We start from the raw sequence: 11,531 nt of genomic DNA on the forward strand, positions 1-11,531 counted from the left end.
TAGAGGACAGGGCATGGTGAAACAGCGCCGTTATATCGGCCGTAAACTTATTGCCGATAAGTGACAATGAATCCAAAAGAGGGACCCTCGTGAAGAGTGAAACGACATCGAAACTTACTAATAAGTCCGAATCCTTCAGCTGTAGTGTTCTCAGTCTGTTGATAAAGTCCGCAGAGTTGCGAATATGGTGCGTACATTTGCCAACAAAAGGTCTCAGTAGCGAAGCCAGATGACTAGATAAATCATATGTTGGAGCACCGACATTGCTCACTATGGGGCGTAAGGGCACATTATCCTTATGGATCTTTGGAAGACCATATAACCTCGGTGGAACAGAACTGTGAGGTCTCAATCTTTTCACAACTTCTTGCGGCAGAGAAGAGGAGTTTAGCAACTCTGACGTTTTCCTTTCTACTTTCCGAGTAGGGTCTTTATCAAGCTTCCTGTACGTTGTCTCACTCAGCAAACCATATATATTCTGATCATATATATCACGTGGCAACAGCACAGTGGCATTCCCGTTATCCGCCGGAAGGACCACCGTCTGAGGATCTTCCCGTAACTTGCGCAGCGCAGCCCTTTCCATTGAAGAAATGTTGCTCTTCTGAGGCCGAGTTCTCGTAAGGGCGCGACATGTTTCCCGCCTGATTTCTTCTGCTGCTTCACTGGATAGAGGCCTGACAGCTTCTTCAACAGCACTAATAAAATCTGTTAAAGATAAGGTCCTAAGTGTCGGTGCGAAGTTCAGACCTTTCCCAAGTACCGACAGTGTCACGTTGTCTAAATCCTTATCCGTGAAATTTACCACAGAGCGTCGAAAAACATCTTCTTGTCGTGACGTTGCAGAGAGTCGGTCGAACTTCGATGATTGTCTTAAAGAATACTCCTGACGGACCCAGTCTGATTTCGCCCATGTTACACCATCGACCCATTCCCAGGATAGGGAAGGAAGATTAGATGCAATCGCCATATGCCAATAAAACAGCTCTTTCGAGACCATGTCCAGTTCCCGGCGAGTGAAGCGTATCCTCTCCTTCACAAGGACTAAACTTGCTTTACGAGTGATGAACTTCGCAGCGGCGGTCTTGATAAAATGTGTCGCTCTGGCGAACTTTGGAATAAGGCCATTATCCCGGCATTTCAGTTAGAAACATAAAGCACTTAACAATCTCACACGTTTGTTTCGTAACTTATCCAACTCCTGGATGTTAGATGCCATCACCTCCCCGAAGAGGTATTTGATGTAACTCTTGAAATTTTCCCGGCGTATCGAATATTCCACAAGATTTCGGGATTGCATCCGGATCTCATCGACTTCTTTCCACGATATTTCGGCTGACAACCTTACAGCCATCTTTAGGCGAGAGTTTGACACTGGAGATTGCTAGTGCAAGTCGCTCTATATTCCCTTTCCTGGGAATGGGTCGATGGTGTAACATGGGCGAAATCAGACTGGGTCCGTCAGGAGTATTCTTTAAGACAATCATCGAAGTTCGACCGACTCTCTGCAACGTCACGACAAGAAGATGTTTTTCGTCGCTCTGTGGTAAATTTCACGGATAAGGATTTAGACAACGTGACACTGTCGGTACTTGGGAAAGGTCTGAACTTCGCACCGACACCTAGGACCTTACCTTTAACAGATTTTATTAGTGCTGTTGAAGAAGCTGTCAGGCCTCTATCCAGTGAAGTAGCAGAAGAAATCAGGCGGGAAACATGTCGCGCCCTAACGAGAACTCGGCCTCAGAAGAGCAACATTTCTTCAATGGAAAGGGCTGCGCTGCGCAAGTTACGGGAAGATCCTCAGACGGTGGTCCTTCCGGCGGATAACGGGAATGCCACTGTGCTGTTGCCACGTGATATGTATGATCAGAATATATATGGTTTGCTGAGTGAGACAACGTACAGGAAGCTTGATAAAGACCCTACTCGGAAAGTAGAAAGGAAAACGTCAGAGTTGCTAAACTCCTCTTCTCTGCCGCAAGAAGTTGTGAAAAGATTGAGACCTCACAGTTCTGTTCCACCGAGGTTATATGGTCTTCCAAAGATCCATAAGGATAATGTGCCCTTACGCCCCATAGTGAGCAATGTCGGTGCTCCAACATATGATTTATCTAGTCATCTGGCTTCGCTACTGAGACCTTTTGTTGGCAAATGTACGCACCATATTCGCAACTCTGCGGACTTTATCAACAGACTGAGAACACTACAGCTGAAGGATTCGGACTTATTAGTAAGTTTCGATGTCGTTTCACTCTTCACGAGGGTCCCTCTTTTGGATTCATTGTCACTTATCGGCAATAAGTTTACGGCCGATATAACGGCGCTGTTTCACCATGCCCTGTCCTCTACTTACTTTCTATTTAATAATGAATATTTTGAGCAACTTGACGGTGTTGCCATGGGTAGTCCTCTGTCCCCTCTGGTAGCAAACTTTTATATGGAAGACTCTGAGGAGAGGGCACTCGATTCGGCGTTGTTGAAACCAACAGTCTTCTGGCGGTACGTCGACGATACCTTTGTAGTGTGGCCTCGCGGTGAAGAAGAGCTTTCACGGTTTTTACAACATCTGAATTCCATCCACACAAACATTCAGTTTACGATGGAAGTTGAAAAGGATGGTTGCCAACCATTTCTGGACGTCATGGTTAAACGCAGGGTGGATGGGTCATTGGGGCATTCTGTCTATCGAAAACCCATGCATACGGACCTGTACCTGCAGTCGTCAAGCTGTCATCACCCGTCACAAACTACGGGTGTCCTTCGAACGTTGGTGCATAGGGCACATGTCGTGTCTGATAAAGACAGCCTTGCAGACGAATTAGAGCACTTCAAATCTGTATTTCAACATAATGGATATTCTGCACATCAGGTCAGTACTGCTTTAAGCAGGAAAAAACGTGACCACCCACAAGATCAAGAGGAAAAGGAGGTGTTTAAGTCCAGAGCATTTCTCCCATATGTCGGGAACATTTCATCGAAAGTAGGCAGAATTTTAAAGAAACATCGTGTGAAAGCAATCTTCCGGCCACCTACAAAGACTCGTGATCTTCTGGGCTCAGCCAAGTATGATCTGGGATTACGGAAGGCTGGAATTTATAAAATACCTTGCGAGTGTGGGAAAGCCTACATTGGTCAGACCACACGCACAGTACACGACCGTTGCGTTGAACATGAGCGCCACACTCGCCTGTTACAGCCCAGTAAGTCGGCCATAGCCGAACATTGTATTTCCACAGGACATACTATGGATTATTCGGCCACGAAAATCTTGGCCCCATCGAGATCTTTTTGGGATTCAGTTGTGAAGGAATCCGTGGAAATACGTTTAGCGGAAAATCTCATTAACCGCGATGGCGGCTTTTTATTGAATAAGGCCTCGAACCCGTTGATTTCTTTAATTTCAACCAAAAGAAAACTTTTTATGGCTTCTGACGTGTCGAGCGACAAGTAATTTTAATTTTAATATTGAAATTTTGCATTTTATTGTTTTGGACATATCTGCGTGCATGTTTTACTGTTTTCACGCATTCGTTTGCGCTCCATAGATGCAGTAATATTGTAGAGGGCCTTGGAATCGAGAGGTGGCGCGCATGCTACGGTAACTTGCGCATGCGCGCTGGCGGCACTTTTACGTATAAATAGAGCGACTTGCACTAGCAAACACTCGCCTGAAGATGGCTGTAAGGTTGTCAGCCGAAATATCGTGAAAAGAAGGCGATGAGATCCGGCTGCAATCCCCAAATCTTGTGGAATATTCGATACGCCGGGAAAATTTCAAGAGTGACAATAATTGGATCCTTTTACTGATAATTGGATCCTTTTACCGACCTCCCAACTCAGATGATACAATCGCTGAAGTGTTCAATGAAAACTTGAGTTTGATCTCAAACACGGTCGTCTCATCCGATTATAGTTGGTGGTGAGTAATTTACCCACGGTATGTTAGCAAAAATAATTGTTTAATTCCGGAGGTACGGATAAAACTTCGTCTGAAATTGTGCTAAACGCGTTCTCTGAAAATTATTTCGAGCAATTAGTTCATGGGCCCACGCGAATAGTAAATGGTTGTGAAAATACACTTGACCTCTTAGCAACAAATAATCCTGAGCTAATAACGAGCATCAACACGGATACAGGGATTAGTTGTTGTAGCGAGACTGAATACTGTAACCCCCAAATCCTCAAAAAGTAAGCAAAAAATCCACCGATTCAAAAAAAAGCAGAGAAAAATTCACATGACGCCTTAATGACAGACGATCTCCTCTCCTTACAAATTAACTATGAAAGTTTAGACCAGATTTGTCTTGAATACAAAGAAATAGTATTGACAGAAACTGAGAGATTGATACCAAATAAATTAACAAACTATGGAGCTAATCCTCCATGGTACACAAACAGGAGAAAACACTGTTGCTGAAACAACAAAAAAGCATGCCAAACTTAAACGAACACAAAACCCTTTAGATTGGCGATCTTTTGCAGAAGCTCGAAATTTAGCGCGGACTTCAGTGCGAGGTGCTTATAACAGTTCCCATAGCGAAATTTTGTCTCGAAACCTGGCAGAAAATCCAAAGAGATTCTGATCTTACATGAAGTCTGCTAGCGGCAAGACACAGTCAGTGCACATTGATAAGGAACAGTAAAGGGCTTATAACACCACGCCAGAAACGCCAGAAATCACTTCTGTTTTACTCAATGACTTTCCGTCAACTACTACGAACTGTGACCTCTCTGACAGGAAGTCACAAATCCAGTCACATAACTGAGACGATATTCCATTAGCACGAATTTCACTACAAGCCGCTTGTGTGGTACAGTGTATTGAAAGCCTTCCGGAAATCCAGAAATACGGAATCGATCTGAAATCCCTTGTCAATAGCACTCAACACTTCATGCAAATAAAGAACTAGGTATGTCTCACGAGAACGACGTTTTCTAAACCCAAGTTGACTACGTATCAATAGACTGTTTTCTTCGAGATAATTCATAATGTTCGAACACAATATATGTTCCAAAATCCTGCTGCACATCGACGTTAACGATATGGGCCTGTTATTAAGTGGATTACTCCTACTAACCTTTCTGGAATATTGGTGTGACCTGTGCAACTTTCCAGTCTTTGGTATGCATCTTTCGTTGAGCGAGCGGTTGCATATGTTTAAGTATGGATCTATTGCTTCAGCGTACTCTGAAAGGAACCTAATTGGTATACAGTCTGGACCAGAAGACTTGCTTTTATTAAGTGACTTAAGTTGCTCCACTACTCTGGGGACATTTACTTCTACGTTACTCATGCTGGCAGCTGTTCTTGATTCGAATTTTGAAATATTTACTTCATCTTCTTTTGTGAAGTGATTTCGGAAGGCTTTGTTTAGTAACTCTGCTTTGTCAGCACTGTCTTCGATAGTATCTCCATTGCTGTCGCGCAGAGAAGGCATTGATTGCTTCTTTCCGCTAACATAAGCAGAATCTCTTTGGATTTTCTGCCAGGTTTCGAGGCAAAGTTTCTTTGTGGAACCTGTTATAAGCATCTCTGCGCTATAGCAATGGAAATACCATTTATCTCGAAAATATTTGTCTCGAAACCTGGCAGAAAATCCAAAGATTCTTGTCTTATATGAAGTCTGCTAGTGGCAAGACACAGTCAGTGCCTTCTCTGCACGATAGCAGTTGAAATACTTTTTATGGCAGTGCTGCTAAAGCAGGGATGCTAAAAGCAGCCTTCCGAAAGTCCTTCACCAAAGAAGTCAAAGTAAATATTCCAGAATCCGAATCAAGAAGAGCTGTCTAGGTGAATAACTCAGAAGCACATTCTCAGAGTAGTGAAGCAACTTAAATCACTTAATAAAAGCAAGTCTTCTGATCCAGACTGTATACCAATTAGGTTCCTTTCAGAGTATGCTGATGCAATCGCTCCATACTTAAACATATACAACCACTCGCTCAACGAAAGATCCATACCAAAGACTGGAAAGTTGCACAGGTCACACCAATATTCAAGAAAGGCAGTAGGAGTAATCCACGAAATTACAGGCCCATATAATTAACGTCGATATGCAGCAGTATTTTGAAACATATATTATGTATGAACATTGTGAATGATCTCAGAGAGAACAGTCTATTGACACACAGTGAACACAGATTTAGAAGACATCGTTCTTTTGAAACACGATATCATCTCAGTTATGCGACTGGACGCGTGATTTCCTGTCAAAGAGGTCACAGTTCGTTGTAACTGACGAAAAGACATCGAACAAAACAGCAGTGATTTGTGGCGTTCCCCAAGGTAGTGTTATAGGCCCTCTGCTGTTCCTTATCTACATAACCGATTTAGGAGAAAATCTGAGCAGCCACTTAGGCTGTTTGCAGATGATGCTGTAGTTTATTGTCTTAGTAAAGTCATCGGAGATCAAAACCGATTGCAAAACGGTTTAGATAGTGCGAAAATTGGCAGTTGACCCTAAATAATGAAAAGTATGAAGTCAACTCCGGTTACACAATAAATACATCCAACCTAAGGGCCCTAAATTCCACTAAATACCTAGGAGTTACAATTACGGACGACTTAAATTTGAAACAACACACGGGGAATGTTGTGTGAAAGGCGAACCAAAGACTGCGTTTTATTGGCAAAGCACTTAGAAGATGCAACAGATCTACTAAAGAGACTGGCTGAACTTCACTTGACCGTCCCTCTTTGGAGGCAAACAAAAATTATGCTTTTGATGATCCTGAAGAAATTGTTTCTTACAGAACAAAATGTTTGTACTTATTTAAAATGACAATTCCTTGCCCACATTGAGGAAAAAAAATTTGGAAGGTAATTAACAAGAAAACTTACAATTACTTTCGGGAAACAATAAAACGCCTTTGGTGAAATAAATGATAGGCTGGTGCTGCTGTTATCGTTGTATGTACTGCAACTGGCTCCTTGTTCATTGTGCATATTATCTTCATGAGTGTTTGGAAGGGATCTGCCGGGTTAGGCAGACAATCAGCATTTAATATTTGGTCCGAAACTGCAAACGTAAGGCAATTTGACTCATCAAAGATGTTGACATTAAATATATAAAGTCTGCATTTTCTAAACCCAGGAGTTACATTTGTTGGTGGCACTGACTTAAGAAAACTTCCACTAACGTATACTGCAACCTGATACATTGTCATAGGCTTGAATTTCTCAGCATCTATAAGTTTACACTGTTTCACTGTCTACTATATACAAGTGTTTCACTGTCTACTATATACAAGTGTTTCACTGTGTACTAAATACATCAACAACTAAAAAGTTAGTTTAGTTTCACGTCCTAGATACCTACTGAAACCTACAATTATGGATAAAGAAGAAAGGCGAAAGGTCCGGGACTGTGTGCCGTCATGTGCCATTTCTTGTTACTAACTTATTGACATGAATACCTCCATAACAGGTGGCTCTTTGCATTCACAATTACTGTTAATTACAACACAGATTGAGTAAGATATAAGATCTCAATAATAGGGCAATAAAAGCAGGTAGGTCTTGCTTAATAAGAATTTCGGCTGACCTTAATTCAATTAAAAGGGAACAGGTAGGCCATCAGTAACAACAACTTCAGTTAAGGAAGATTTCCAAATAGAGAACAGGCAGGCTGCCAATGATAACAGCATTAGTTAAGTCAAATTAGCAAATAGAAAATAGGCAGGCCTTCTTTAGTAACATTTTCAGTTAAGCAAAATTACCAAATACGAACATGCAGGCCGCGTTTAATAACAGCTTCAGTTAAATAGGACTACCAAATAGGAAACGGTAGGCCTTCCGTGATAACGGCTTCAGTTAAGCAAAGTTACCAAACAGAACACAGGTAGGCCTTCATATGTAAGAGCTTCAGTTAAGTAACCTGGAGTTTGAACTGTCTCCTCACAAGGGGTGCACCAGAAGGCTTATACGCAAGGAGCACCAGACTACCACTAATAGGAAGGCCAAGAAAGGCTACAACGAGATGACTGGCGTTCCAAGGCCCTTTTAGTTAGATAGAGACGGCAAAAGAAATACTAACACAGCAAGGTTAATTATGTTAAAGCAACAATAATTAGCTAAATGTTATACCGGAGTCGCAAAATATGTCCTCTTACAACGACGGCGAAACGCCCGAAAGAAAACTAGGCTGCCAAATCCAATTACATAGCCTCACCAATTGCAAATTTTGAGACGCAGGCACCTTCTAAGCAACCATAATTAACCGAACGATGATGTCTGCAATGCCTGAAGACATCTCGAAACCGGTACCTGGACGTATTATAGGAGAAAGGTACTTACCTGATGTTCAGAGACGTTTGGCAGGGCGTGGGCGGGGAGGGGGGAGAGGGCGGCCACAGCATGCAAGAAACACGTTATGGCTCCAGTTCAGGAACACCATCAGCTCAGACTGGTTAAGATATCCTGTTAATCAACCAAGGGCAGTATCGACTCAGGAAAAACAAACAACAGCCACAATTCAAGGAACAGATCAGCTAAGAAATCGCAATGATCGCAACAGACCTTTAGGTATCAATAAGAAAATAACTGAATGAAATTTTCACTCCGCAGTGGAGTGTGCACTGACTTGACACTTCCTGGCTGATTAAAACTGTGTGCCAGACCGAGACTCGAAATCGGAACCTTTGCCTTTCGGGAGCAAGTGCTCTACCAACTGAGCCACCCAAGAACTGCGCAGAAGAACTTCTGTGGAGTTTGAAAGGTAGGAGACGAGGTATTGGCGGAAGTAAAATTGTGAGGACGGGGCATGAGTCGTGCTTGGGTAGCTCAGTTGGTAGAGCACTTGCCCCCGAAAGGCAAAGGTCCCGAGTTCGAGTCTCGGTCCAGCACACAGTTTTAATCTGCCAGGAATTTTCAAGAAAATAACAGTTAAGATCTCAAAATCCAAAACTTAACTGAAGTTCATGAACTTTGCCAGTTCCAAATGGGGCCCAGAATTCAGCATAGCAAAACTGGCTTCAACTCTCTCCTCGGTGTACATCGTCCCAAAGCTGGCTGGCCAGGCTTCGCGTTAAAACGGCACTCTAACAACCACGGATTCAAATCGGCCCACAAACATGCCCAGTAACCACTCGCTGGACTCCGTGCCAAAGACGCTTGCTCAAGTCGTCGCTAAGGCGCCGGGCGGAGATCCCACCCCGTCCTCCTCGCTGCGTTACCACTCGCCAACACACCACGCCACAACACGCCTCGTCCCCATCAACAACCTCGAGCGAAGACCTTGATGATCTCAAAGCAGAGGGACATAACACGATAGATTGAGCTAATGGCGCCAGGAATTCGAAGGGTGACGCAGCAACCCCGCAACGGCCTCACCTACCACATGTAAAGCAGGTCACCATGTTAAAACTGTATGTTTGACCATAAAATAGTAAATTACTGTTAGTTCTAAGCATTAAAGAAAATATTTAACTTATAAGTCTTTGCTAATTGTAATTTATGATGTAACCTCCCCATAAAATTTTGAAATGACAATACTTAAATGTTATTGGGAATAGAACCTAGTGTAAGTTTCCCGCAAAAATGTAAGATAATATTAAAAATGTGAATGGACATAGAGCCAAGTGTAACCTCCCCGTAATTATTTTTAAATAATATGAATTGAATGAAAATGCAAATAGAGCCAAATGTTAGCTTCCCACAGTAATAAAAGTCAATGATAATAAAAATGTGCAAAAATGTTAAATCCCGACAAAATTAACGTTAAGATCAACCTGATAAATTGATTCTGGGAGGAAATGCAAAGGAAATATTGTTTCAATTGTAATGATTATTTTCTTAAAAAGATTGTTTTGAGAACAAAATTATTATTGGGGCAATTCTTGAACAATTTAATTACAGTTAAGATACATTACATTATCAGATGTGCGCAATGCTGCTTCATTACCTTATTTAAAAAATATACCTCGTCCTGAACCTTGACCAGAGGCCCATGTCGACGCCCGCCGACTCCTCACACACAACTCCGACTGTCTCTCGTGCGCGCTACTAACACTGACTGAACTACATGCTCTCGCGACTCGCTACGTACAACAACTGCCTCGCAACTGAACTGAACTCTCGCGCGGTCAAGCGCAGACTAGCAACGATAAAAAAACTCTCTGGTCAGAGATTCTGTCATGCCTCGCCATCGCTGCTACTGAATACATACGTGTTTCATAACCCTCCACTGGGGGGGGGGGGGGGGGGGGGGCAAAAATTTGGCAGCGATGGTGAGTCATTTGGACTTGCCATGAGCAACAAATTTTTTCTTAATTAATTAACTTTTACAATTCACAGAATATTCAGATGTAGAACATGAATTAAATGTGGTGCACATGCACCGAGTACAAAACATTTCAGACAATGACAAAAAAAATATATATACAATGAGTACAGAACATATGACATAAGTGCACATGTACTGCAGTTCAGCAAATCGAAAAAAATGTATAGGCCATGAATATAAATGATGTTAGCAAAAAAAATGATTGTCACTATGTTACAAGAATTAGGATAGGAAAGGGAAGGATTGCATCATGGTTGTAGCACTTTAGGTTGCACGCAGCTGCACTGAAAGTCCATATCTTTCCACAGAAGTACAACACCAAGTGAGACAATTTGCAGTTCTTTTCCCAGAAGTATTTATCAGCGTAGCCAAGACACTGAAATGTCGTAGTAATATTCCATGTTTTCACTTTGGCAGTACATTAGGTACACCAAACAGTGGGATCATAATAACGTCTCCATCGCTCACGGTGGTGGACAGCATGTCGTGTCAACACCACGCTCTTACAGGGCACACGAACGTAGAATTAGTGCAAAAACCAAATATAGTGCTCCATGATCAGGAGGATGTACAGGACAAATGGATATTGCAGTAATTCAGGGTAGTGAGGTCAGAAGGTGAAGGACATTAAGTCACATACTAGTCTTCATTAGGAATTACATTAGTAGTTTGCGGCATTCATATCCCAGTTATTGAACATTTCTGTACCATGTATGTAGTATTACAGAAAAATGTTCATTAATTGTTTTACATAGAATATTTGCGCCCATTCTCTAATTATAAATCATCAGAAGTCATTACCTAAAACAGGAGGTAGTCAATAATAATGTTGATACTCAATCATTGGTCATCCTAATACAGTCATCATTTCTCAGTTACAAAGCAGTATTAATTAGTAGCATTCATTTTCCAGTTACAAAACATTATTAATCAATCATTTGTCATTTCAATATAGTAATAATCAGTAGCCTTCTTTTCCTAGTTACAAAGCAGTATTAAATAATCGCATTCTTTTCCCAGTTACAAAGCATAATGAATAGCATTCATTTTCTAGTTACAAAGCATTATTAATCATTTGTCATTTAATATAGTAGTAATCAGTAGCCTTCTTTTCCTAATTACAAAGCATTATTAAATAATCGCATTCTTTTCCCAGTTACAAAGCATAATGAATAGCATTCATTTTCTAGTTACAAAGCATTGGTCATCTCAATACAATAATTAGTAGTAGTTTCCTAGTTACAA

General features: G+C 41.7%; 1 non-coding gene across 1 annotated transcript; it reads left to right on the forward strand.

Moving 5' to 3' along the window:
• Positions 1 to 8,773: 8,773 nt before the first annotated feature.
• On the forward strand, positions 8,774 to 8,848 carry Trnas-cga (transfer RNA serine (anticodon CGA)). The gene has a single exon. It is a non-coding gene; the product is annotated as a tRNA-Ser (tRNA).
• Positions 8,849 to 11,531: the final 2,683 nt, after the last annotated feature.

Source organism: Schistocerca nitens, chromosome 1 (assembly GCF_023898315.1).
Source record: "Schistocerca nitens isolate TAMUIC-IGC-003100 chromosome 1, iqSchNite1.1, whole genome shotgun sequence".
NCBI classification, from domain to species: domain Eukaryota; kingdom Metazoa; phylum Arthropoda; class Insecta; order Orthoptera; family Acrididae; genus Schistocerca; species Schistocerca nitens.